The sequence below is a fragment of the Megascapheus bottae genome, chromosome 3 (assembly GCF_031878675.1).
Source record: "Megascapheus bottae isolate mThoBot1 chromosome 3, mThoBot2.hap1, whole genome shotgun sequence".
Taxonomy (NCBI): Eukaryota; Metazoa; Chordata; class Mammalia; order Rodentia; family Geomyidae; genus Megascapheus; species Megascapheus bottae.
The window spans coordinates 13,768,481-13,791,939 of NC_143511.1; the positions used below are offsets into that span (position 1 = coordinate 13,768,481).

Below are 23,459 nucleotides of genomic sequence, written 5' to 3' on the forward strand. Positions count from 1 at the left end.
AGTGTCCACTGTCACAGTAAACAGTTACTCACTTACTACTTGCTTAACACTAATGTGTTTCAGGTTGAAGGCTAGGTCTGATTAAATGCGACTCGGCCATGGATTTCAGATTGCAAAGTTCTTGACAGAGATATAGCCCCATAAACAGATAATTGTAAGATAATTGGTAAGTTCAGTTTTTGATATAGAAATGGAACATTATGAAAACATGGAAATTAAGCCAATCTGTGCCTGGCTGGCAAGGAGAAGCAGGGAAAGGTGGATAGTAGGGAGATGAGGGGTTTGTAAGCTGGGAGATGACAGTATTTAAGATCATTTCTATTAACAGAGGTGGGAAGGCTCTTTAATTTACAAGACTAGCCACAGAAAGCTGGAACTCAGCAGGTTTCAACTAAACCTCCACACTTCTCCTTGGCAAGCCAGCCCTCTCCTTAGACTTTTGTGTCTCCTTCAACTCTGCCAGTTCCAAATGGACACCTGGCCCTTTCCTCTGTACCTCCCCACCCCACATGCTTTGTGCCCCTTTCTCCTCCATATCCACAGGTTCCCCTCTGGTGAGTACAGAGACCTGAGAATCTAAAGGGAGGAAATAAAAGGATGATAGATTTTATCTTCCCTTTATTGGAACCAGAGCACAGGAACCAAAACCGAATAGTGAAAAGAGGCAATAGGCCAAATTAGAATCCATCTAAAACTAACAGGAATTACTTCTCCCCACTCCAGTCAGTCCTAAAGGCTCTAATTAGGTCACAGTCTATCTACCACCAGGTCCCTAAGCGGGTACAGTACCTATAGACTGCCCAGGAAATCTTGGAATTCCTATATTAAGTGAAGACAGGTTTCCATTTATCTATCTATCTATCTATCTATCTATCTATCTATCTATCTATCTATCTATCTATCTATATCTTCCAGTGCTAGAAATTGAACACAGGTCTCTATGCAGGTGCTCTGCCATTGAGCAACACTTCCAGGTCCACGTAATTCTTTTCTTTCTTTTGTTCTGAGCCTGGAAATCAAACTCTGTACCTGATGCTTTGTTCATTGGCTGGTGCTCTACCAGCTGAGCCACACCTCCAACCCCAGCCCATGAAATGCTATTGGCTAGAATTCTAGCCCTACTGACATCTTTCAGGCTGCCCAGGAGCATACACAAGCACACTGCTATTGAGCTGGCACATAAGGTTGCAGCTGGTGAATCCTGGCCAGTTTGTCGCACATGGCTAGAAGCCAATTCAGATTAATTACCAATGCTCTGGGGATGAGATGGAGGTCTAACTCCTCACTCCAGATGTTTACTTTTTCTTTGTTGTTAAAGGATGTAGGAGAAGAAAAGATTGTAAGTATGGAGATCCATGGGCATAGAGCTGGGGTTAGAGGAATTATGAAAGAAATCTGTAACAGATTTAGTAATCTTACTAAAAAGTGTAGCATCACTATTATGGTTTATAACTTTGGGGTCTAGGTCCTTCGTTTCAGGATTCCATTGTATAGACCAAGTATTGTTGCCTCCAAAAAGCAAACTACTGGGCCAGGAGTTTGGCCTAGTGGTAGACTGCTTGCCTAGCATGCACAAAGACCTGACTTCGATTCCTTGGTACCGCATACTTAGGAAAAGCCAGAAGTGGTGCTGAGGCTCAAGTGGTAGAGTTCCAGCCTTGAGAAAAATCCAAGCACAGTGCTCAAGCCCTGAGCTCAAGCCCAGGACTGCTTAAAAAAAAGTACAAAAAGCAAACTATAATCACAGATCTTGTACTAGGTTCCAATTCCTTTACATTTTTTTTTATGGTATGCCCCTTCTAATGCTCTTTCCTAAGGAACTTGAGTCTGTCTTTATTGCTACAACAAAATACCTGAAACAGGTTATTTTTGTTGTTGTTTTTTAAACTTTATTTTTTTTGTTTTTCTTTTTTTGGTACTGGGGATCAAACCTAGGATGTTGCACTTGCTAGGCAAGCACTTTGCCACTGAGCTACATCCCAGCCCTATATTTTTTAGTTTTTTATTAAAGAATTTATTAGCATTGATTTTTACATCATATTTCAAATGACGTATTTAACAAACAAGTATTCAAGAAGGGAATCTCTCTATATAATCACTGGCACTTAATTTTAGAACATAATTAAAATTAGGCTGAGGGTTTGTATATCATAGATGCATATTAATCTATGTAATAAAACATTATGTCTATAGAGTCATAAATTTTTATGTCTATGTAGTTATGTTTATATTTCCAATACCATGTCCATAGCATTGGGTACACAAATATTGAGTCCTCGCTCTTGTACTGTTTGGATCCAATAGCCATATATTAAGGATACCATGTGCCTTTTGCTTCTTTGGTCTTGACTTGTCTCACTGAACATGATTTGCACTAGATTCATCCACTTTCCTGCGATTGCCATTATTTTATCTTGTCTGTTGGCTATGTAGAATTCCATTGTATGTATATATATATATATATATATCACATTTTTTCTGTCCATTCATCTGTAGTGGTGCATTTGGGTTGTTTCCATTGTGTGGCTATTGTGAATACTGCAGAGATGAACATGGCTGAGCAGGTGTCCTTATCATCTCTTGGGTTATGATGTTCAGGGTAGATGCCCAGAAGTGGTATGGAGGGATCGTAGGGAAGGTCAATTTTCAGTTCTTTAAGAAACCTCCACCCTGCTTTCCAGAGTGTCTGAACTAGTTTACAATCCCACCAGCAGCACAGTAGGGTTCCTTTTTTCTCCACAACCCCGTCAGCATCTGTCATTGTCTGAGTTCAAAAGCTTGGCCATTCTTGTTGGGGTGACGTGGTATCTTAGAGTTGTTTTTATTTGCATTTCCTTTATGACCATGGATGATGAGCATTTTCTCATATGCTTTTCTGCCATTTTAACTTCTTCTTTTGATAAGTCTCTCTTTAGTTCCCTTGCCCATTTAGTGACTGGTTTGTTGGGTTTGGGGGAGAGGGATTAGTTTCTTCAGTTCCCTGTAGATACTGGATATTAAGCATTTGTCTGATGTATTATTGGTAAATATCTTTTCCCAGTTGGTTGGCTGTCTCCCTACTTTAGTGGCTATACTTTTATCTGTGCAGAAACTTTTTATTTTTAGTAGTCCCATTTATTGAGTTTCTCTCCAATCTGTTGTGACCCTAGGATTCTGTTCAGCAATTTTTTGCCTGTGCCTATGAGTTCCAGTGTCTCTACTACTCTATCATGTAATAGTTTCACGGTTTCCGGTCTGACATTGAGGTCTTTGATCCATTTTGAGTTAATGCTTGTGCATGGTGAAAGGCTAGGGTCAATTTTTAGTTTTCTACATGTGGCTGCTTAGTTTTTCCAGCACCAATAATTGAATAGCCTTGCTTGTTCCACTGTATATCTTTGGCTCCTTTGTCAAATACAAGTTGACTATAGGTATGAGGTTTTATTCCTGGATCTTCTATTCTGTCCCATTGATTTTCTGGTCTATTTTTTGTGCCAATACCCTGCTGTTTTGATTATTATGGCTCTATAGTAGAGTTTGAAGTCTGGTATTGTAATATCACCTGCATTGATCTTTTTGCCTAGAATTGTTTTGGCTATTCTAGGTCTCTTCTTGCTCCATCTGAACCTTTGGATTATATCTTCTATTTTGGTAAAGAATGTCTTTGGGATTTTGATAGGGATTGCATTGAATTTGTATATCAATTTTGGCAGTATGGCCATTTTCACTATATTGGTTCTCCCTACCCATGAACTTGGGATGTCTTTCCATTTCCTAGTGTCCTCTTTAATTGCTTTTGTTAGGCTTTTATAGTTTTCATTAAATAATTCCTTTACATCTTTGGTTAAGTTAATTCCTAAGTATTTCATTCTTTTGGGGGCTATTGCAAATGTGATCATTTTCTTGATCTGGCCTTCTGTTTGCTTATTGTTGGCGTATAAGAAGGTACCGACTTTCGCAGGTTAATTTTGTATTTTGCAACTTTGCTAAAGTGGTTTATTAATTCTAGGAGTTCTGGAGTGGAGCTTATTGGGTTACTCAGGTAGAGGATCATGTCATCTGCGAATAGGGATAGTTTAATTTCTTCTATGTGGATCCCTTTGATGTCCTTCTCTTGTCTTATTGCTCTGGCTAAGGGTTCCAGCACTAGATTGAAGAGAAGTGGAGAGAGTGAGCATCCCTGTCTAGTTCCTGATTTTAAGGTAAATGGTTTCAGTATTTCACCATTTAGTATAATACTGGCTGTAGGTTTTTTATATATGGCTTTAATTATTTTAAGGAATGTACCTCTTATTCCTATTTTTTCTAGTGCTTTCAACATGAATGGATGTTGTATTTTGTCAAATGCCTTCTCTGTGTCTAAGAAATTATCATATGTTTCTTATCCTTAGCTCTATTGATATGATGTATTGCATTCATTGATTTGCGAATGTTAAACCAGCCTTGCATCTGTGGGATGAAGCCTACTTGATTGTAGTGTATAATTTTTAAAATTTGTTTCTGGATTCTGTTGGCTAATATTTTATTGAGGAGTTTTGCATCTGTGTTCATTAGAGAGATAGGCCTGCAGTTTTCTTTTTTTTGTTGGGTCTTTCCCTGGTTTGGGGATGAGAGTAATATTAGCTTCATAAAATGAGTTTAGTCTTGCTCCTTCTGCTTGTATATCTCGGAAGAGTTTCAAGAGTATAGGTATTACTTCATCCTTAAAAGTCTTGTAGAATTCTGCAGTGAAACCATCTGGACCTCGGCTCTTTTTGGTTGGCATTTCCCTGATTGCTTCCACTATTTCATCGTATGAAATTGGTTTGTTCAATTTGCTTACCTCTTCATTGTTCAGTGTGGGTAGACTATATTTAAGAAATCATCCATTTCTACTAGATTTTCTTGTTTCTTTGAATATAGGCCCTGGTATTACTTATTCATAATGGACTGAATTTCTTGGATATCTGTCGTGATTGTTCCCGTGGTGTCTTTAATCTTGTTTATTTGAGTCTCCCCTCTCATTTTTTTAAAAATTAATCTTGCCAGGGGTCTATCAATTTTGTTGACTGTTTTGAAGAACCAATTTTTTGATTTATTAATTTTATGTATAGTGAATCTTAGTTCAATTTCTGATATTTCTGATTTTATTTTTGTTATTTCTGTCCTTCTAGTTGTTTTAGAATTAACTTTTTCTTGCTCCTCTATGTGCTTCAATGTCTTCTTTAGGTTATTTACATGTTCTTCTTCTGTCTTTTTAATATGGGCTCCTAGTGTGATAAATTTGCCCCTTAGAACTGCCTTTGCTGTGTCCCTTAAGTTCCTTTGTGAGGTATCTTGATTGTCATTACATTCAAGAAAGTTTTGAATTTCCTCTTTGTTTTGCTCTGTAACCCAGGAGTTATTCAGAAGTGTGTTGTTCAGCTTCCAAGTGTTTGAATGTTTTTTTAACCTTTTACTGTGTTGTTCAGAATTAGTCTGACTCCACTGCGATCAGATACAATGCATGGGATTATATCAGGCCTCTTGTATCTGCTTAAGTTTTCTGTATGAATTATTATATGATCTATTTTGGAGTATGTTCCATGTGCTGCTGAGAAAAATGTATAAAGTTTCACCATTGGATGGAAGACTGTATACATTTGTTAAGCCCAGTTGGGCTATGGTGTTGTTTGAGTTGATGGTGTCTTTGCTTATCTTTTGTTGAGCTGACCTGTCATTTGGTGAGAGTGGCGTATTGAAGTCTCCCACTATGATTGTGTTTGAGTCTATTTGTTCTGCAATTCTAAGAGAGTTTGCTTGACAAATTTGGGTGCTCCCGCGTTGGGGGAGTAAATGTTTATAACTGTAATATTGTGGGTATGGATTGTACCCTTTACTAATATGTAGTGGCCATGTTTGTCTTTATGTACTGATTTTACTGAGAAGTTAATTTTGTCAGAGATTAAGATTGCTACTCCTGCTTTTTTGCCTGGTGTGTTGGATTGGAAAATTCTTTTCCATCCTTTCTCTTGGAATTTGCTTCTGTCTTTGGCAGTGAGGTGGGTCTCTTGGAGGCAACATATGGGTGGGTCTTGTTTCTTAATCCAGTCTTCAGTTCTGTGTCTTTTGATTGTTCAGCTTGTTCATATTTAGGGAAATTATGGAGAAGCGGTTAGTGTCCTTTGTCATTATTTATTTTTACTTCTGAGTTTTTTTCTCTTTTTTCCCCCTTTTTGTGTTTAGTGATGTATAGGTGATCGCTTCTTGATTGGGGTTCTTGCCATTCTGCGATTTGTTCTTGATTAATATTTTTTGTAATGCTGGTTTAGTGTGCATGTATTCATATAGCTTCTCTTTGGAATGAAAGATTCTTGTTTCTCCTTCAAATGTAAATGCTAGTTTCACTGGATTTATCAGTCTGCGTTGGCAGTTATTGGTCTTCTCTGCATGAATGATTTTTTTCCAAGCTTTTCTTGCATTTAGTGTTTGCGTGGAGTGGTCTGCAGTTATTCTAATTTTTTCCCATTGTAGTATAGCTCTTTTTGTTTTTGTGGCATTTAAGATCAGCTGCTTAGTATTCGAGTCTAATGTCTTTACTATGATGTGTCTAGACAGTTCCTTCTAGGATCTTGCCTGATTGGAGTTCTGAAGCCTTCAATAATGTATTTTCCTTTTTGAGGTTGGGAAAGTTCTCTGCTAAGATTTTGGTGAATAGGATTGCATCCCTTTATTAAAACACTGCTCCCTTGGCCGGGAGTTTGGCCTACTGGTAGAGTGCTTGCCTAGCTTGCACAAAGATCCGGGTTCGATTCCTTGGTACCACATACTTACAAAAAGCCGGAAGTGGTGCTGAGGCTCACTCAAGTGGTAGAGCTCTAGCCTTGAGAAAAATCCAAGGACAGTGCTCAGGCCCTGAGCTTAAGCCTAGGACTGGCAAAAACCAAAAACCAAAAAAACAAAAACTGCTCCCCAGGCTGGGAGTTTGGCCTAGTGTTAGAGTGCTTGCCTAGCATGCACAAGACCCGAGTTCAATTCCTTGGTACCACATAAATAGCAAAAAAAGCTGGAAGTGGTGCTAAGGCTCAAGTGGTAGAGTGCTAGCCTTGAGAAAGTCCAAGAACCGTGCTCAAGCCCTGAGCCCAAGCCCAGGACTGGCAAAACAAACAAACAAACAAAAAACTGCTCCCCTTCTTCCATCTCTATTACACGAAGGTTAGATTTCTTGGCTGTGTCTGCCAGGTCCTCGAGTTCTCTTTGGTGAATTCTGACTTATTTCTCCAGGTTGATGATTCTCTATTCCAGCTCTTGTGTTTTATCTTCCGTTCCTGATGTCCTATTTTCCATCTCAGTCAATCTGCTGCTTAATGCTTCCATTTTTGTTTGCATTGTGGACACTGAACTGATCATGTCTGCTGTGAGGGTATTAATCTTTTCTTCAAGGGATGTATACTGTTTTTTGTATTTCTCTTTTGACTTCAAGGAGCTCCTTGGTAATTTACCTGCTTACGTTCCTGGAATTGTTTTTGTAATTCTGCTTTAATCTATTTAGTCATGTCCACAATCATCTCCTTAAATACAGTCATGTTTCATATCTCTTCAGGTGTCATTTCTTGGGATGGTGACATTTCTCTCATCCCTTCACTCTTGTTTCCTTTTGGGTTTTGTGTGTGACTTTGATTATTTATATAATTTGTGATTTGCCTCTGCGATTTCTGCTGCATTGAAGACTGTTGTTGTAGGTTTACTCTGTGATCAGTAGGTGGCGGTCTTTTACTTGGTTTGGGACTGGTGGTACTGGGAATCTGTGTATATGTGTGATTCTCAGCCAAATTAGTTCTGCTGCTGACTGGGTCAGAGTTTGTAGCTTTTACAGGTGTTTGGCCCTTTCCCAGAGGCTGTGTGCCGCTGCACAGCTAGCTCTCAGCCCATCCAGTGGCCCCAGAGTGGGCGGTAGGATGGAGTTGCGCACTTTGGTCTCAGCTAGCCTGGTGGATGGCTCCTTTGACTACCCTGTACCCAGGGGCAGGGCCCAGCTAAGAACTTGGGTTCCAAGGGTGGAGCCATGCCTTCCTGGCTCTCTGAGTGTGAGTTTGGCCCCTGCTGGTCTGCCCTTCAGTTCCCTCCTGTGTTTCAGAGAAGTACCGGCTGCTTTGCCCAGCCCTATTTTTATAAGGAAGAGATTTATTTGACTTTTATTTGGTTTATTTGATTTTGGCTCTTTGACTCTCAACAGCCCCATCTGGTGAGTCCCTCATGCCATAACATAACATAATGACTCAACTGCAAATTCAGATGCATGAACTAAATGCCAATTTCCAAATGAGAGCAAGGTTTCTGGACAAAAGAAATAAACATTTACTAATTTTTGCAGGGAAAAAGAGGACTATATGAGTTTCTATCCAAACAAAAATAATTTCTAGCTTAGGAGATAAGGATTAGGTGGAGTAAGGATAATGTTTTTGTGTGTATTTATGCCAATATTGGGACTTAGAGTCTCATTTGGCTTTTCTCTCACACTCTATTACTTGAGCCACATGTCCAGTTTGTTCTTTTTTTCCTTGGTGCCAATCCTAGGGCTTGAACTCAGAACCAGGGCACTGTCCCTGAGCTTTTTTTGCTCAAGTCTAATGCTCTACCACTTGAGCCACAGATCTACTTCTGGCTTTTGGTGGTTAATTGGAAATCAGAGTCTCATGGACTTTCCTGCCAGAGCTGGCTTTGAACTGCAGTCCTCAGATCTCAGCATTCTGAGTAGCTAGATTACAAGGATGAATTGCCAGCACCTGGCTTAGTTTAAGGTTTTTGATGGTCAGAGATAAGAATCTCATGCTTTGGGGTTGGAGGTATGGCTCAGTTGGTAGAGTGCTAGTCTATGAGCAAAAGCATCAGGTATTGAGTTTGAGTCCTATTTAGGACCTAAAAGAATCTCATGGATTTGTCTCATTGGCCTGACTCCAAACTTCAGTTGTTAGGTCTCAGCCTACTAGTAATTAGGATTATAGGGTGAGAGCCACTGGTACCCAGGAAACATGGGTTTTAAGCAAAAAGCCAAGCCCCACTGGCTTCTGGATGTATGTGCTGAGGCATAACTTTGGACTTGATGATGGTATAGCTGGAGCTATATCACTGGAGCTTTCTCCCCAATAATTTTGTCCCTCCATTGAAAGTGAGATAAGGAGAAGAGCCCAAAGTCTTTACCCTGAGTTGTAAAGGCATTCTTGAGTTATTTTGCATGAGGATTAGGGGAAAGAGATAAGACAGAGAAAGCAAAGAAATATTTTGGTCAGTTGTGGGACTTGAACTCAGGGCCTGGTACTGTCCCTGAGCAATTTTTGCTCAAGCACTTTATCATTTTGAGCCATAGTGCCACTTCCAGTTTCTGGTGGTTAATTGGAGATGAGTCCTACAGACTTTTCTCTGCCTAAGCTGGCTTTGAACCTCCATCTTTAGATCCCAGCTTCCTAAGTAGCTAGGAATACAGGTGTGAGCCACCAGTGCCCAGCAAGGAAATAATGAAAAACAATACAAAACAAAACAACTGTGTAACTAAAATCAACTGGTAAGAAGTGTAAACTTGTCATTGAGCTAAAACTATAGTTTTAAACATGTTTAGGTATCCCCATTGTAGTAGGAAATAGATGGGCAAAGAAGTCCATGTAGAGGAGAACCAAAAGGAATGGGCTTCTTTTATAGCCCCATTCTTATGATAACCAACCTATGAATTACTCAATAGCAACTGAATATCATTGAAAGGCGTCTTCCTCAGCACCACTATATTAGTAATCAGTTTTGAATGTGTTTCAGAGTGGACAATTTTGAAGAGTTTCAGAACTCTTCTGGAGAACTGGCTGTCTTGGAAACAGACAGCAGCTCTTCTAACTCTCACAGGAACTAGGAGATTGACATTATCCTTTTTCATCACCATTTTGTAATGGTATTCTGTCTATCGAGATCAAAGGCCACCAAGAAGAGCTCTGATTCCAGTGGGAATGAGGGCATAGAGGCACAGGCAGGGAAATAGGACATGGTAGAGCTGACCTGGTGTGGAGACAAATATGTTTGGACTTTGTGGGCTAGGAAAGAAGAAACTTGGGCTTTCAAATATTGCATTTTTTAAAATTTTTATTTATTTTTAAATTTGATAAAATTTAAAATCAATTTCATTTTCAGTGGTGCTGGGGATCAAACCAACTTTCCTAGCAAGCAAAAAAAAAAGGGAATGAGAAGATAGCTCAAGTGGTAGAGCACTTGAGGTCTTGAGTTTAAACATCAGGGCCTCTAAACAATTTAAGTGAATACGTAAGTACATTCTAACTGATAAATAACATTCTATTTCCGCATTAAAAGTACAAGATGCATGGTAAATAATTGTTTTCTTTTTCTTTGTTCATATTGGCTTTGAATTCAGGGCTTTGTGTTTATTAGACAGGCACTCTACAGCTGTGCCATACCTCCAGTCCCTTTTTTACACTGGTCCTAGGGTCCAACTTTTTGCTCAGGTCTACACTTGGATCCATCTTCCTATTTCAAGCTTCCCATCATAACTAACATGACAGTTGCAAACAACCCCTTCCAGTGTTGGTATTGTTAGGGCACATTCCCATTGTATCCAACTATTGATTGGAAAAGAGGTCTCAGGAACTTTCTGCCTTGAACTTCGATCCTCCTGATGACAGCCAACTGAGTAAGCCTTACAGGTGTAAGCCCCTGGACCGAAGTCTTTTGCTTGCCTAGACTTCTGTGCTGATGTAATAAATAGATCCGTTAAACATGATTTGGAACAGCAAATATGATTCCAACCAACAATGAAAGAAACAACACATACTTGTATTCACAGTAGCACAAGTCACAATAGGCAAAAGCACATATACTCTCAGTGAAATAAAAGCTTTCAAAAGGAAGGACAGTTTAACCATACTACAATGTGAATGGACTTAAAAGGCATATTGCTGAATATAATAAGGCAGTCATCCCCACTACACACACACCCCACACACATGGACAAATATTTGATTCCACAAATGTACCTGGAACAATTGAACTCAGAGATAGAATGGTGGTTTCCATGTGCTGGAGCAAGGGAAGATAGGAATTTTTTTCAGTAAGAACAAAGTTGGTTTTTTTTTGCCAGTCGGGGGCTTGAACTCAGGGCCTGAGCCCTGTCCTTGGGCTTTCCTCAAGGCTAGTGTTCTACCCTGAGCCACTGCACCACTTCTGGCTTTTTCTCTGTATGTGGTACCAAGGAATTGAACCTGGGTCTTTGTACATGCTAGGCAGGCACTCTACCAGTAGGCCAAACTCCCGGTCCAAGAACAAAGTTTTTGTGTTCAAAAATAAAGTAGTAGAAATCTGCTCCACAAGAATGTACATATACAACCCTTCATCACATCATGTTTCAGACAATTCTGAGTCATGTAAAACATGGGAATGAATATCATTATATAAATATATCAAAGATATCTTGGTTTTATTGTTGTGGAAGCTTTTGCTTTGTCTTAGATACTTCTACAAATATAATCCAGGCCGTCCTTCAACTCCCAATACTGCCTCATTCCCTGGAATAGCTAGGATTACAGTTGTATACCACCATGTCTGGCCACCATTTTAGTAAGTATAAATACACTATTTTGTTCACATAACAGAAAATTACCTAAGACACATGTTTAAGAATATCTCCTGTTCTATTTTCCTTCTTTCTCTCTCTCTCATTCTTCCTTTCCTTCCTTCCTTCCTTCCTTCCTTCCTTCCTTCCTTCCTTCCTTCCTTCCCTTTTCCTTCCTGTCTCTCTCCCTCCCTCTCTCCCTCCCTCCATCCTCCCCTTCCTTTCTTCCTTTCTTCCTTTCTTTCTTTCTTTCTTTCTTTCTTTCTTTCTTTCTTTCTTTCTTTCTTTCTTTCTTTCTTCCTTATTGTGAGTTGAGATGAGGGCTGAGCACTGTTCTTGAGTTCCTTTGCTCAAGGCTAGTGCTCTACTACTTTGAGACACTGCTCCACTTTTGGTTTTGGTAGTTATTTGGCAATAAGAGTCTCACAGACTTTCTTACCTCGGCTGTGATCCTCAGATCTCATCCTCCTAAGTAGCTAGGATTTCAGGTGTTGAGCTACCCATGCCTGGCTTCCTCCTGTTGTTAAGCAAGCAATATACAACAGTAGTTAGCACTACTGAACATTATATTTACGAATGGTCGGAATGGTCAATTTTATGTGTTTTATTATAGTACTAATTTATGTACTTTACTATAGTTAAAAATACAATTAAAAGAAAGCATAGTGGTGTATAAATATAAGTTCAGCATTTGGAAGGCTTATGCAGAAGGATCCTGAGTTTGAGGCAAGTCAAAAATACATGAAGGCAAGAAGACCTTGTATCAATCTTCCCAATACAAAAACAAGAAGCAGCATGCAAAAGAAAAATAAAATGTGAAATTTAAAAAAAGAGGGAAACAATCTGCCAGAGAGATCTACAAGGTGCTTTTATTTAGGTAAAGTTCAATGCATGCAAAAATGACAATATGCTGTTGAGGGATACATACACATTTAAGAAAACTGAAAAAAATATAGAAAAGAAGAGTAATAGACATAAGCTTCTGGAAGATAGTTACCTATGGAAGAAGGGGGCAGGTGGGGAGGTGGTGGAGGGAGGGAGAGGGGTTTAGGGTGGATACAAAGAGCTTCCATTGTTGTCATGACATTCTTTGTGCACATAGATTTTCATAATCATTCTTTCACCAAGAAAGACAATTTTTCCCATTGAACACTGACATACTTTATTATCCTAATAACTTCTGTTCTATACATTCTTTTAGAAATTTGGATCCATTTAGAAGTTGATTTTAGTTATGTATCTACTGCTCTATTTAGTGTCTGCCTGAGACCCTGGTAAGTCAGCGTTTATCTTACACTTCAGTGCTCTCCAATAGAAGTAAAATGAGAGGCCTTCATGTGATCCCATATTTTCTACTAGCCACATTAGAAAATAAGAAAGAAAGAAAGAAAGAAAGAAAGAAAGAAAGAAAGAAAAAGAAAGAAAGAAAGAAAGAAAGAAAGAAAGAAAGAAAGAAAGAAAGTTATAAGTAAGTTATATTTCCCTTGGTACAAGTCCTGGGTCTCAAACTCAGGGCCCTGCTCCTGAGCTTTTATATTTCAAGATAGCCACTTGAGCCACAGTTTCACTTCCAATTTTCTAGTAGTTAAATGGAGATAAGAGTTTTATAGACATTGGCTGTGTGGGTTGACTTCTAATTGTGATCCTCAGATCTCAGCCTCCTAAGTAACTAGGATTACAGGCATGAGCTGCTAGGGCCTGCTTAGACTTTTTTTTTAATAATGAGAAAAGTGTAAGTTTCTCTCTACCCTGAACTGTTAAAGACTACCACTGTTGAGCTATACTTAGATTTTTAAATGAATATATGAACTTTCACTACAAATGAAAACAAGATCACTTGGGGATTTCCCAATTATTTTCTGGATTATCATTGGATTTAACTATGTCCTTGCTGATTTTGTCTGCTGGTATGATTTTAGGTGAAGCGTGGCAGAGCACATTTTTCCTTTTGCAGAAACCATACAAAGAAAGCATAATCAAGGCAGGAGTGACACTGGTTAAGATTCATTGAACTTATAAACTGATATGTTGCATTAAAACTTGTATAACTACTTCAAGATAATAAAAAATTCAACAGTTAAAAAGAGAAAACTCAGCCAAGTGTTATTTCATGTGGCCTTAACAAAGCTATAAAGCAATATATACAGTGTAGAAATCATGCTTCAGATCTTGGGTTTTGATCTTCTGAAATAGTGATATTGTGTAACATTCTCTCCCTGGAGATTGGACAATGGCAGTGAGCAACAGCACCCAGCAGCCCCCATGACCACAAGAGGAAGTAAGGAACGCCAAAGTGGGGAATTTGTTTAAGCTGTGGTGGTCAGCAGGATCATTGAAGAAGACACATTTCAGCTTGAAATACTTTTATTTTATGATAGATTTATCAGGATGTAACCGTGTATAGAATGAAGAGCCATTCTCCAGACAGGTTTTCCAATTTTTCTAGGGAAAAGGAAAGACCATGCCTGCTTTGGTCTCTTCCCAAAAGTCGAGTGAGTGTTTCTGCTTCATCCCAGTCACTCATCCAGTGACCACCGCATGCAGAGCTACCTAGGGATGTTTTCCCCTCTGTTTTCCCTTTATCTACAATAGCGGGTTCACACTGATAAATGGAGCCAAGCATGTGGGATATTTTGTAGCACATCTGTATTTATGACTATATAACTATATAACACCCGAGGGCTTAAAATAAATATTATGGTAGTCATAATTGAAGTTGGCCAGTTCAGACATCTCTAAATGGAGATGGAGGTGGTATTTTTCTGTCCAGGCTCAGCTGAACAAAGAACAGCAGAATACAGAGGCTCCATTGGGGTAGGCCATGAACTGACATGACTTTGCGACATGTCTAAAAGTTGGAACTGGTTCTTGGCTGATTTTCTTAGAAAAGGAGCTCGACTTCTTTCCACATGGTTCAGCCTTCTAAGAATGTGAAGGGAAGCCACAACGTTTCTGAAGGTCTAGATTCTTACACGCACACAGTCTCATATAGTGCCACTTACCTAGTGGTCAAAGTCAAGAATAGGGCCAGGGTCAAATGTGGAAGAGGACTTAACTGTCACTCATTAATGAGATAAATTGTGAGGATTCTTAAATTATTTTTAATCCTTCATCTGAGGTTTGAGTTCAGTCCCATCAATAGAGCATAACAGGAAATCTTGAGATACTTGACACAAAGCAAATGATTTCAATTGTTCATTGTTTTGTTGTCTTGGTCATTGTCTCCTGGGTAAAGAACATTTTTCCTAGATAAGGATATAGATGATTTAAAAGTGTTTTTGGTTGAAATAAAAGTTGGTGAAAATATTACACTAAAATAAGACAATCTACAAGTAGAGGGCAAAGGAATGAAGGGAGGAGGGGCAAGGAAACTACAGTCATAACATTCAATGTGCATTATGTAATATATTGAATTATATAACTTTAGAGTTTGGATGGCTTTTGGAAAGATGGGAAGAATATTGGGAGGGTGACATTGATCAAGATGCATGCAACTTGTTGAATTGAAATCTCCTTGTACAATTACTTAAATAGTTTATATAAGGTTCATTGAAATAGCACTAAGTGTGAACATATATTTTGTTTAAGAATGTGAGGGCATTTCACAGAAAAACAGTTGGTTGAAATAAGATTATTTTGTAAAACATAGACCAAGAGAAAAAAAAGAATAAAAATTTAAAGTATACAAAATAGGAAAGCATTCCATTTACAAATTTCAGATTTTTATGTGTTTACTAACCTCCTTTTATATTTTAGCTGATTCCGGATTATATTTTGCCTTTCCTGATGTTTAATTTTCCAGAGTTAGAGAATAAAGTGTCAAAAATATGTCCTCGTCAAGTTCCACCAGTTTGACTTCACTCTGTACGGCACTAGAGTATCACCCATGCTCGGTATGTACTTAAAACTTCATACAACTGTTCACAGGAAAATCTACATCCAAAACCCATACAATTTCAAAATGTGGAACATGGGTTGACACATCTGGGAACAATGAGGAATACTAAAATTTCGTCCCCATGACTTAACATCTTTTATCCCAGCAAAATTTAGCTCTTCTAAGTCGGAATGAGCATATACACAAGTTTTCCTAAGGATGGTAATCAGTTTTAAAGAGCCAGTTGCTAACTTTATTTCACTTTGCATTTGCTCTTGTTGTAATGGAACCCAATAGGAATGAAAGGAAATTGCAATGAGCCACACAATGGTGGTCCTGGGACTTAAGCCCATCACATTGAGCATGTTATGTGAGTGTTCTACCACATCCTCAACCAAATATCCTGAATTTTTGGCTCTTAGCTGAGTTGTATTTTTTTTGGCTTTCTGAGTTAATGCCCAAAATATTTTAGGAGTGATTTATAGGTAGGAAACCAGAAAATTTCATTCCTTTTATATAGCATTTTGTATAGAGAAATATACTTTGATGAATCATTTATTGTTTTTTTTCTTCTTCTGATGACAACTACCCCAATCACTCTACAAATGAAACCACTAACTTTATTCCAGCCAATCACAACCATTTACAGTCTCCTTTCTACTGCATTTCCCACTCTGAGCTCTTGAGACATCCAGATGATGCTTTGAAATCAATATGATCTCCCTTCCTTCCTTCCTTAAAAGAAATGTATTCTTCAAATCGAGTAAAGTTGGTCACTGCCTCCTGAGCTATCCTTTGTGATAGTCACTCAGAATTATAGAGATGGAAAAATCTAAGAGACTCTGAAGTCCAGCACTAGCTGGCTTATTTTGCAGCTGAGAGCTTACATGACATACATAAAGAACACAATCTAAGTAAGATTCAACTTTCTGCTCTCTCTATTCCCTGTTCCTAACTGATTTGGTTTACTTAGGCAAAGATATCTTCTAAAAACAAATGCTTTTGTTTCTGTGACTATTGGTTGTCCAAATTTTTTTCAGAGTTTGGGATCTGCCAGATGATTTTTTTTCATGGGTTTTGTGACTTTCCTTTTTTTTCTCTCACAGCTGCCTGAATTATATTTATTGATGCATATTTTTAACAAGGAATGCAAGAAATCAAGTCTCCTAAAAACTCAGAGCATTTCTCTTAAGGAAGCACAGAAACTACTTGCTAAAAACCTAAATGCCATGACATGCACCCATGGAACTGAGGCAAGAAGTGAAGATTCCGAAATTGTTTATACATGTCCTGTTGTTAAAAAGGAAAGAAGGTCACGGCAGTCTATGGCTGAACTCTCCTACCAGCGCCTGCTAATCGGCATCACCCCCTCAATGGAGCGGCTGCCTGACTCCTGTCATAGACTGGTCCAACTTGAGACCTCTAACCAGAGTTTTCATTACATTATCCTCAAGGACCCTGGTTCTGTATCCCAATTTATTATTCGGAAAATGAGTTCTATGGGCTTACGCCCACAGATGGTCTTTGATGATAGGCTTCCCAAATACACCCCATTGGAACCAGGTAATTTAAATAGATGATGAGGCTACTTGGAAAAAGTCCATGGAAATCTTGTTGCAAATTGAAGTGGCTTTCCAAAGCAGAAATAACCAAATAGTGACCTGGAGAAATATTGTTTGTTCTGAGGTCCATAGCAGTATTTCTTGAAGCTGTAGTGGCAATGAAATATATAGAAATAATTTGATAAACTTCTAAGTTAAAGTTTCAGACTAATTCTTGAAAGATGTATTATTTAGATATTCTACTTAAATTCTTCTTTTGAAATGACCAGTGAGACTCAATTTGTACAGCTCCCCGTAGGTGCCCTTTTCTTCTTTAAAATTAGTAGAATGCAATATTTTCTATACATCTTGGCTTGACTGAGATTTAGAGATTTTTTTAGAGATAAAAAAACAAAATGGATCATTCTATCTTTATCAAGGCTTTCAATGGAGACTATAAAAAGGAAGAAAGCTCTTGATTTCAGATTAATAGACATATACTTATAAAAGGCAAAGGATCACATAGAGAATGTTAGATTTCTAACATAATATATAGGATGATAAATTTTAATGAGAAGTGTTTCTCTGTTTCCTAATTTCCTCATGTTATTTACAAAGGCTGGAGGCCTAGCTCAATGGCAAACACTTGCCCTACTGGGCAAGGCCCTAGGTTTGATCCCCAGTATTGGAAAATAAAAAGCACAGGAAGTAGTATTTGATCTTTCTGTGTGATTAGAAACAAATTATGGGGCCAGGAGCATGGCCTAGTGGTAGAGTGCTTGCCTAGCATGCATAAGCCCCTTTTGATACCATATACATAGAAAAAGCTGGAAGTAGTGCTGTGGCCCAAGTTGGTAGAGTGCTAGCCTTGAGAAAGCATAAGGATAGTGTCTAGGCTATGAGTTCAAGCCCCAGGACTGGCCAAAAAACCCAAATAAAACAAACCCCCAAATTATCAATATAAAAACTCTTCAGAAGTAAAGCATGTTTCCACTCCTCCCCTCCCCTCCCCTCCCCTCCCTTTCTCGTCTCCTTTCCTTTTTTGTGCCAGTACTGAGCTCTGAACTCAGGGCCTTGTAATCTCCTTAGCTTTTTCGTTCAAGGCTGGTGCTCTACCACTTGAGCCATACCTCCACTTTCAGTTTTTTGCTAGTTAATTGGAAACAAGAGTCTATCAGATTTGTTTGCTTGGAGGACTTGGAACTACAGTCCTCAAATCTTGCCTCCTGAGTAGCTAGAATTGCAGTTGCCTAGCTGAAATGGATGTAGGTTCTATCCTGGTTCAGCCATTGTTCGTGGCTAGTTTTTGTATTTATGGTCAAAGAACATCTCCTTTACATTCAAATTCTATGATAACATTCTAAGCTGGGAGAAGTATGGTAGCTTTGATTCAAACCCAGAGCCTGACATATGCTAAGCAAGTGCTCTACCACTGAGTTATACGAATAACCTCTTCAATCTCCTTTTTATAAGGAAGTAGTTTTCTCAGAAAGCTTCTTTCTATTTCTAGTAGCCACCTTTCCCTGCAAGCCGGTAGATGAATATATAGTTCTATAGGAAAGGCAGACAGAAGGAGATTGTAGTGGGCATGGAAGAAATCAATCTACTACTTCTACCATAGAAAATGTCCTAAATGTATTTGATGAAAATCATTACCACTAGGTCTTTGTCTTGCTAAATCTTTTTTCCCTTCTCCTAAACCTTACTGCTATGAATATCTTGTGAGCTCTCGGAAACTTGGTGACTTGGTTCTGGGGGCAAATTGTTGACTAGTAAGTTAGCTCCAGTTTATGTTCCATTTCAAAGGATGAATTCAAATATTTTTTTGTGGGTTGTGGGACTTGAACTCTGGGCCTGGGCACTGTCCTTGAGCTCTTCAGCTCAAGGCTAGCACTCTACCACTTGAGCTACAGAAACACTTACAGTTTTCTGGCGGTTAATTGGAGATAAGAGTCTCATGGATTCTCATAGACTCAAAGCCCAGGCTGGCTTTGAACCATGATCCTCAGATCTCAGCCTCCTGACTAGCTAGGATTATAGGCGTGAGCCACCAGCACCTGGCTTCAAGCATTTGTTTCCTGTATGTTTAGACTAGTTATGAAGACATTCTTTTAGGCATACTTGGGATACTTGGGAATCCTAGGCCCTTCCCAGTATAAGGCTTGGAGGACTGATGGGGTAGGAGCTCTGTCTTTTCAATCCTTGAGCCATGAGTGGTCACCACATGGGGATGATGGTAATGAGAAATATACATGTCCTCCTGCTTTTCTCATGGTATTACCTTTTTTTTTTGCCAGTCCTGGACTTGGGCTCAGGGCCTGAGCACGGTCCTTGGGTTTTCTCAAGGCTAGAGCTTTACCACTTGAGCCACAGCACCACTTCTGGCTTTTTTCTATGTATGTGGTACCGAGGAATCGAACCTGTGTCTTCATGCATGCTAGACAAGCACTCTACCACTAGGCCAAACTCCCGGCCCGGTATTACCTTTTTATACTCACTTTTTCTCTCTGTCCATGAGTTTTACATTCAAGCCTTTCTTATAGACTTAGTCTTCTTGTTGATGCCATTTATTTTGGATCTTAGGTTGGCAGCATATTTAGTCAGGAAAGGACTTTAAAAGAAGGAAATGGGAAATGATGGCTGAGTAGAGGGACATACAGTATACTTTTACTTGCTTTTCCAAAGCTCAATGGCTCCTTGAAAAGATTGCAGTGACTAATGACCCCTCCAAGGTGGTAGGTTCGGAAACATTATAGAAGACAGCTGAATCCTAACTAATTGCCACTGCCCTTTTATACTCAGGACTTACCTTAGCGTATGTTGAAAGAAATGACACAGTGTCTGTGTAGCTCTGATCACTCTGCTCATTTCTGTACCTTATTTTAGAATATTTTCCTCATTCTTATTGTTATCAGTACCCAGTGTGTCTTTCTCTTTCCATCTGCACCTTTCATTACTGTATAAACACCAAAAAAAAGAAGAGACACTCTCTTTACCTGCTCTGATCTTGTAGGATCCGCTAGAACCCAGTTCGCCAGACTAATTTACTGCTTAGAGAAGGGTATTACATCAGATGTACACCATTATTTCCCCTTTAGTTGGAAGTGCCAGAAGGAAGGAGACTCAAGTTTATGATTTATGCTGTCCATCTCTGCATAACCAAAGGTTGAATCAACATGTAATTCTTTGACAATGTGGTTCTTTTCAGAACACCAGTTCCAGGATCTACAGGATCTGCAGCAGAGATATCTGAGTGGGTTCGTGAAGTTGAAGCGCACTCCTAGAATTTTAACCACAGATATAATATATGACACTGAGAAGAGATTTGTAAAGAGCCAGGACATGCCTCCTGTTTTTCTTCCTCTACTTCATAAGCCTTTGGTTATTTCTCAAGATAGTCTAAAAAGATGGAATTTACTCTCTTAAAACGAAGTCTATACAATACTTAACGCAAATCGTCAAATTGAAATGTTACTATGGTGTAAAAATCCAAGTTGCTCTGCTAAGCTTGATTAAACCTGCAAAACCCATGATCATAGCTGAAAGAATACTGATATAAGGAAAGAAAAAGTGCTTAAGAAGGACTTTCAAGCAAGAATAACTCTTAAAAGCCTAATAAAGGTTTTAGGTTCAATTCCCAAAAACTACCTCCCAATTTAAACACTAAGTGAAGTCTGTCATTACAGAAAATGTTGACAAATTTAAGTTTATTTTTTCCAATTCCTGTAGGTGTAGAGATCAGTCTAAGAATATTTTCAACATGTTTATTACTCAGTGGAATAAGGAAGGAAGTAGTATCCATGAAATAAACACAGGAAGATTTTAAAAGGCATAAATTTTGTAAAACAAAAGTTTTAAAATAATAGTACACTGGATTTCTTTGAAGAAAAAGGATTAATGACTTGAAAGATAACAGTGAAAGCTTCTAGATCTTAACATAGTACAACAAAGGAGCCTACAAATAAAAGAGTAATTTGAGGAACAAGAAATTCAGAAGTGGAAGAAATTCACAGTGGAAATATGCAAGAAAGCAGAACAGAAAAGAGATGATGTTTAAATTATTAAATCCAAATTAGAAGCTATATAACAATTTGGAACTGAAGATACAATTTAAGGATATAAAGCACTGCCTAGAAAATAAGACATCCAGAATTCCATGCGTACCCCAGCAAACAATAACTTTAAAAATAAAAAAATATTAAAAAAACATAGACCTTGAGTTGAAAAATCTTCTTGATCAATTAGCATTTAAATCTACTGGAAACTTTGGAGCATTAAAAATTAAAAGGAGGCTAGAGGCCAGTGGCTCAAACCTATAATCCTGGTTACTCAGGAGGTTGAGATTTGAGGATTATGGTTCAAAGCCAGCTGAGGAAGTAAAGTCAGTGGGGCTCTTATCTCCAATTAATCACTAAAAAGCCAAAGTAGAGCTGTGGCTCAGTTGGTAGAGTGGTAGCCTTTAGTGCAAAAGCTCAGGGATAACACCCAGGCGCTGAGTTCAAGCCCCAGGACCCATACAAACACAAAAGAAAAGAATTAAAGGGAGATGGGTTACAGTCAAAGAAATAATATACAAGGGAAGTTTCATTGACAGTAGATATGATAGGCCTCTGGTAGCATATATTATTCAAGTGTATCTGGATTTCTATAACTAGATAACCTATCTTTAAAGAGAGAGGTAAAATAAATATATTTTGAAATGAGAGCCAGCAAAGTGGTAAATACCTGTTAGTTTGCAGCATTTGGGAAACTTACATGGAAGAATCACAAGTTCAAGGCTTGCCTGGCTTCAAGCAAGACAAACATAATTTTTAAAAAGTGTTTATTACAGTCCTTCAGGAAAAAAAACTACTTCTAGTATATGCTGTAGAAAACATGGAAGAAATATTCTCGACTATGTAAATTTATAGATGCATTAAAATAGATTTCTGGGTTTAATTTCCCAATATTTTATTTTAAAAATTGCCTTTGTCAGTTGGATGCTCATGGCTCATGCCAGTTATCCTACTCAGGAGGCTGAAATCTAAAGATCACAATTCAAAGCTAGCTTTGGTAGGCAAGTTTTTGAGACTCTTATCTCCAATTAACCACCCCAAAAAAGCTGGAAGTGGAGCTGTGGCTCAAGTGGTAGAGTAGTAGCCTTAAGAAAAAACACTCAGGGACAGCACTCAGATCTTGGCTTAAGCTTCGGACTAGGTACAAATAATTTGTCTTCGTATAATAAGTGCCACTATTATTTGTTTTCTTGATAATGACCATTCTAATTGGGGGGAGGTAGAATCTCAATGTGGATTTCTTTTATGGCCAGAAATGTGGAACATTTCTTCACGTGCCTATTGGCTATTTTTATTTCCTGAAAAGCAGTCTCTTTTTAATTCTTTCAGCCCACTTGTTAACTGGTTGGTTGTTTCTTTGAGGCTTTGTTATTGGGGGCTTAATTTTTTGAGCCCTAGTTTTTTTTTGTTTTTTGTTTTTTTCCATCTCTGGGAACTGAACTCCAGGTCTAGGCACTGTCCCTGAGCTTTTTTGCTCAAAGTAGCACTCTACCATTTGAGTCACAGTGCCACTTCTAGCCTTTTCTGTTTATGTGGTCCTATGGAATCAAACTTAGGACTTCATGCATACTATGCAAGCACTCTATCACTAAGCCACATTTCCAGTCCTCTAGGTATATTTTTGACACGAGACCCTTGTCATATGTCTAGTAATGTCTTCTCCTACTCTGTGTGCTCTCTATTTATCTTGCTAGCTCTGCAGTTCAATGCAATCCCATGTATCCAGCCTTTCTTTGATTTGTTGTGATTCTAGATCTTTATTTAGGAAGTTTTGAATTGTGCCAAGGAATCCTAGTGTATCCCCCATCTCTTCCTGTAATTTTATCAGGGTATCTGCTCTTACTTTGAAGTCTTCAATCCATTTGGAGTTGATTCTGGTGCAGGGTGAGTACAAGGCTCTAAGTTTTCTATACTTATATAACCAATTCTGCCAGCACCATTTGTTGAAAAGGCTGTCTTTCTTCCATTTGATAATTTTGGCTCCCTTATCAAAGATTAGGTGGCCATAGGTCTGTGGGATCATTACTGGGTTTTCAATTCTATTACATTGGTTCTCAGGCCTGTTCATGTGCCAGGACCAAGCTGTTTTTGTTTCTGTTTTTAATTTAAAAAATTGTCTTCTAATACTTTTTGTCAGTCATGGGGCTTGAATAATGGGCCCGGCTGTTGTCTCTGAACTCTTTTGCTCAAAGCTAGTGCTCTACCGTTAGAGACACAGCACCATTTCTGGTTTTCTGGTGGTTAATTCCAGATAAGAGTTTCATAGAATTTCAAAACATTTTGAACCATGATCCTCAGATTTCAGCCTCCTGAGTAGCTAGAATTATCAGAATGAGCCACTTCCCCACCCCTCCCCCAATTCCTGCACCTGACTCCAAGCTGTTTTTTTTTTTTTTTTTGAATTTGGCCTCAAGATTTTATTGTCTTCACAACAAAAGCTGGAA

The 23,459-nt window shown here is 38.6% G+C and overlaps 2 long non-coding RNA genes across 7 annotated transcripts in view; one reads left to right on the forward strand and one right to left on the reverse strand.

Moving 5' to 3' along the window:
• LOC150064988 (uncharacterized) lies at positions 1–21,123 on the forward strand. Of its 3 annotated transcripts, XR_016534888.1 has the most exons (5): positions 1–166; positions 12,744–12,816; positions 15,299–15,435; positions 16,526–16,982; positions 20,169–21,123. It is a non-coding gene; the product is annotated as an uncharacterized LOC150064988 (long non-coding RNA). The 3 variants fall into 3 exon arrangements; XR_016534886.1 differs by lacking the exon at positions 12,744–12,816; XR_016534887.1 differs by lacking the exon at positions 1–166 and having other exon boundaries at positions 12,645–12,816.
• The window catches only part of LOC150064989 (uncharacterized), an 18,375-nt gene continuing 9,420 nt past the window's right edge, over positions 14,505–23,459 (reverse strand). For 2 of the 4 annotated variants that reach the window (XR_016534883.1, XR_016534882.1), the window contains exons 2-4: positions 19,770–19,916; positions 19,459–19,571; positions 16,014–17,128 (exon numbers count right to left, since the gene is read on the reverse strand). This is a non-coding gene — a long non-coding RNA (uncharacterized LOC150064989). Of the gene's footprint in view, positions 14,788–15,559; positions 15,601–16,013; positions 17,129–19,458; positions 19,572–19,769; positions 19,917–23,459 lie in introns of those variants that run through there. The other 2 variants (XR_016534884.1, XR_016534885.1) reach the window with 2 other exon arrangements.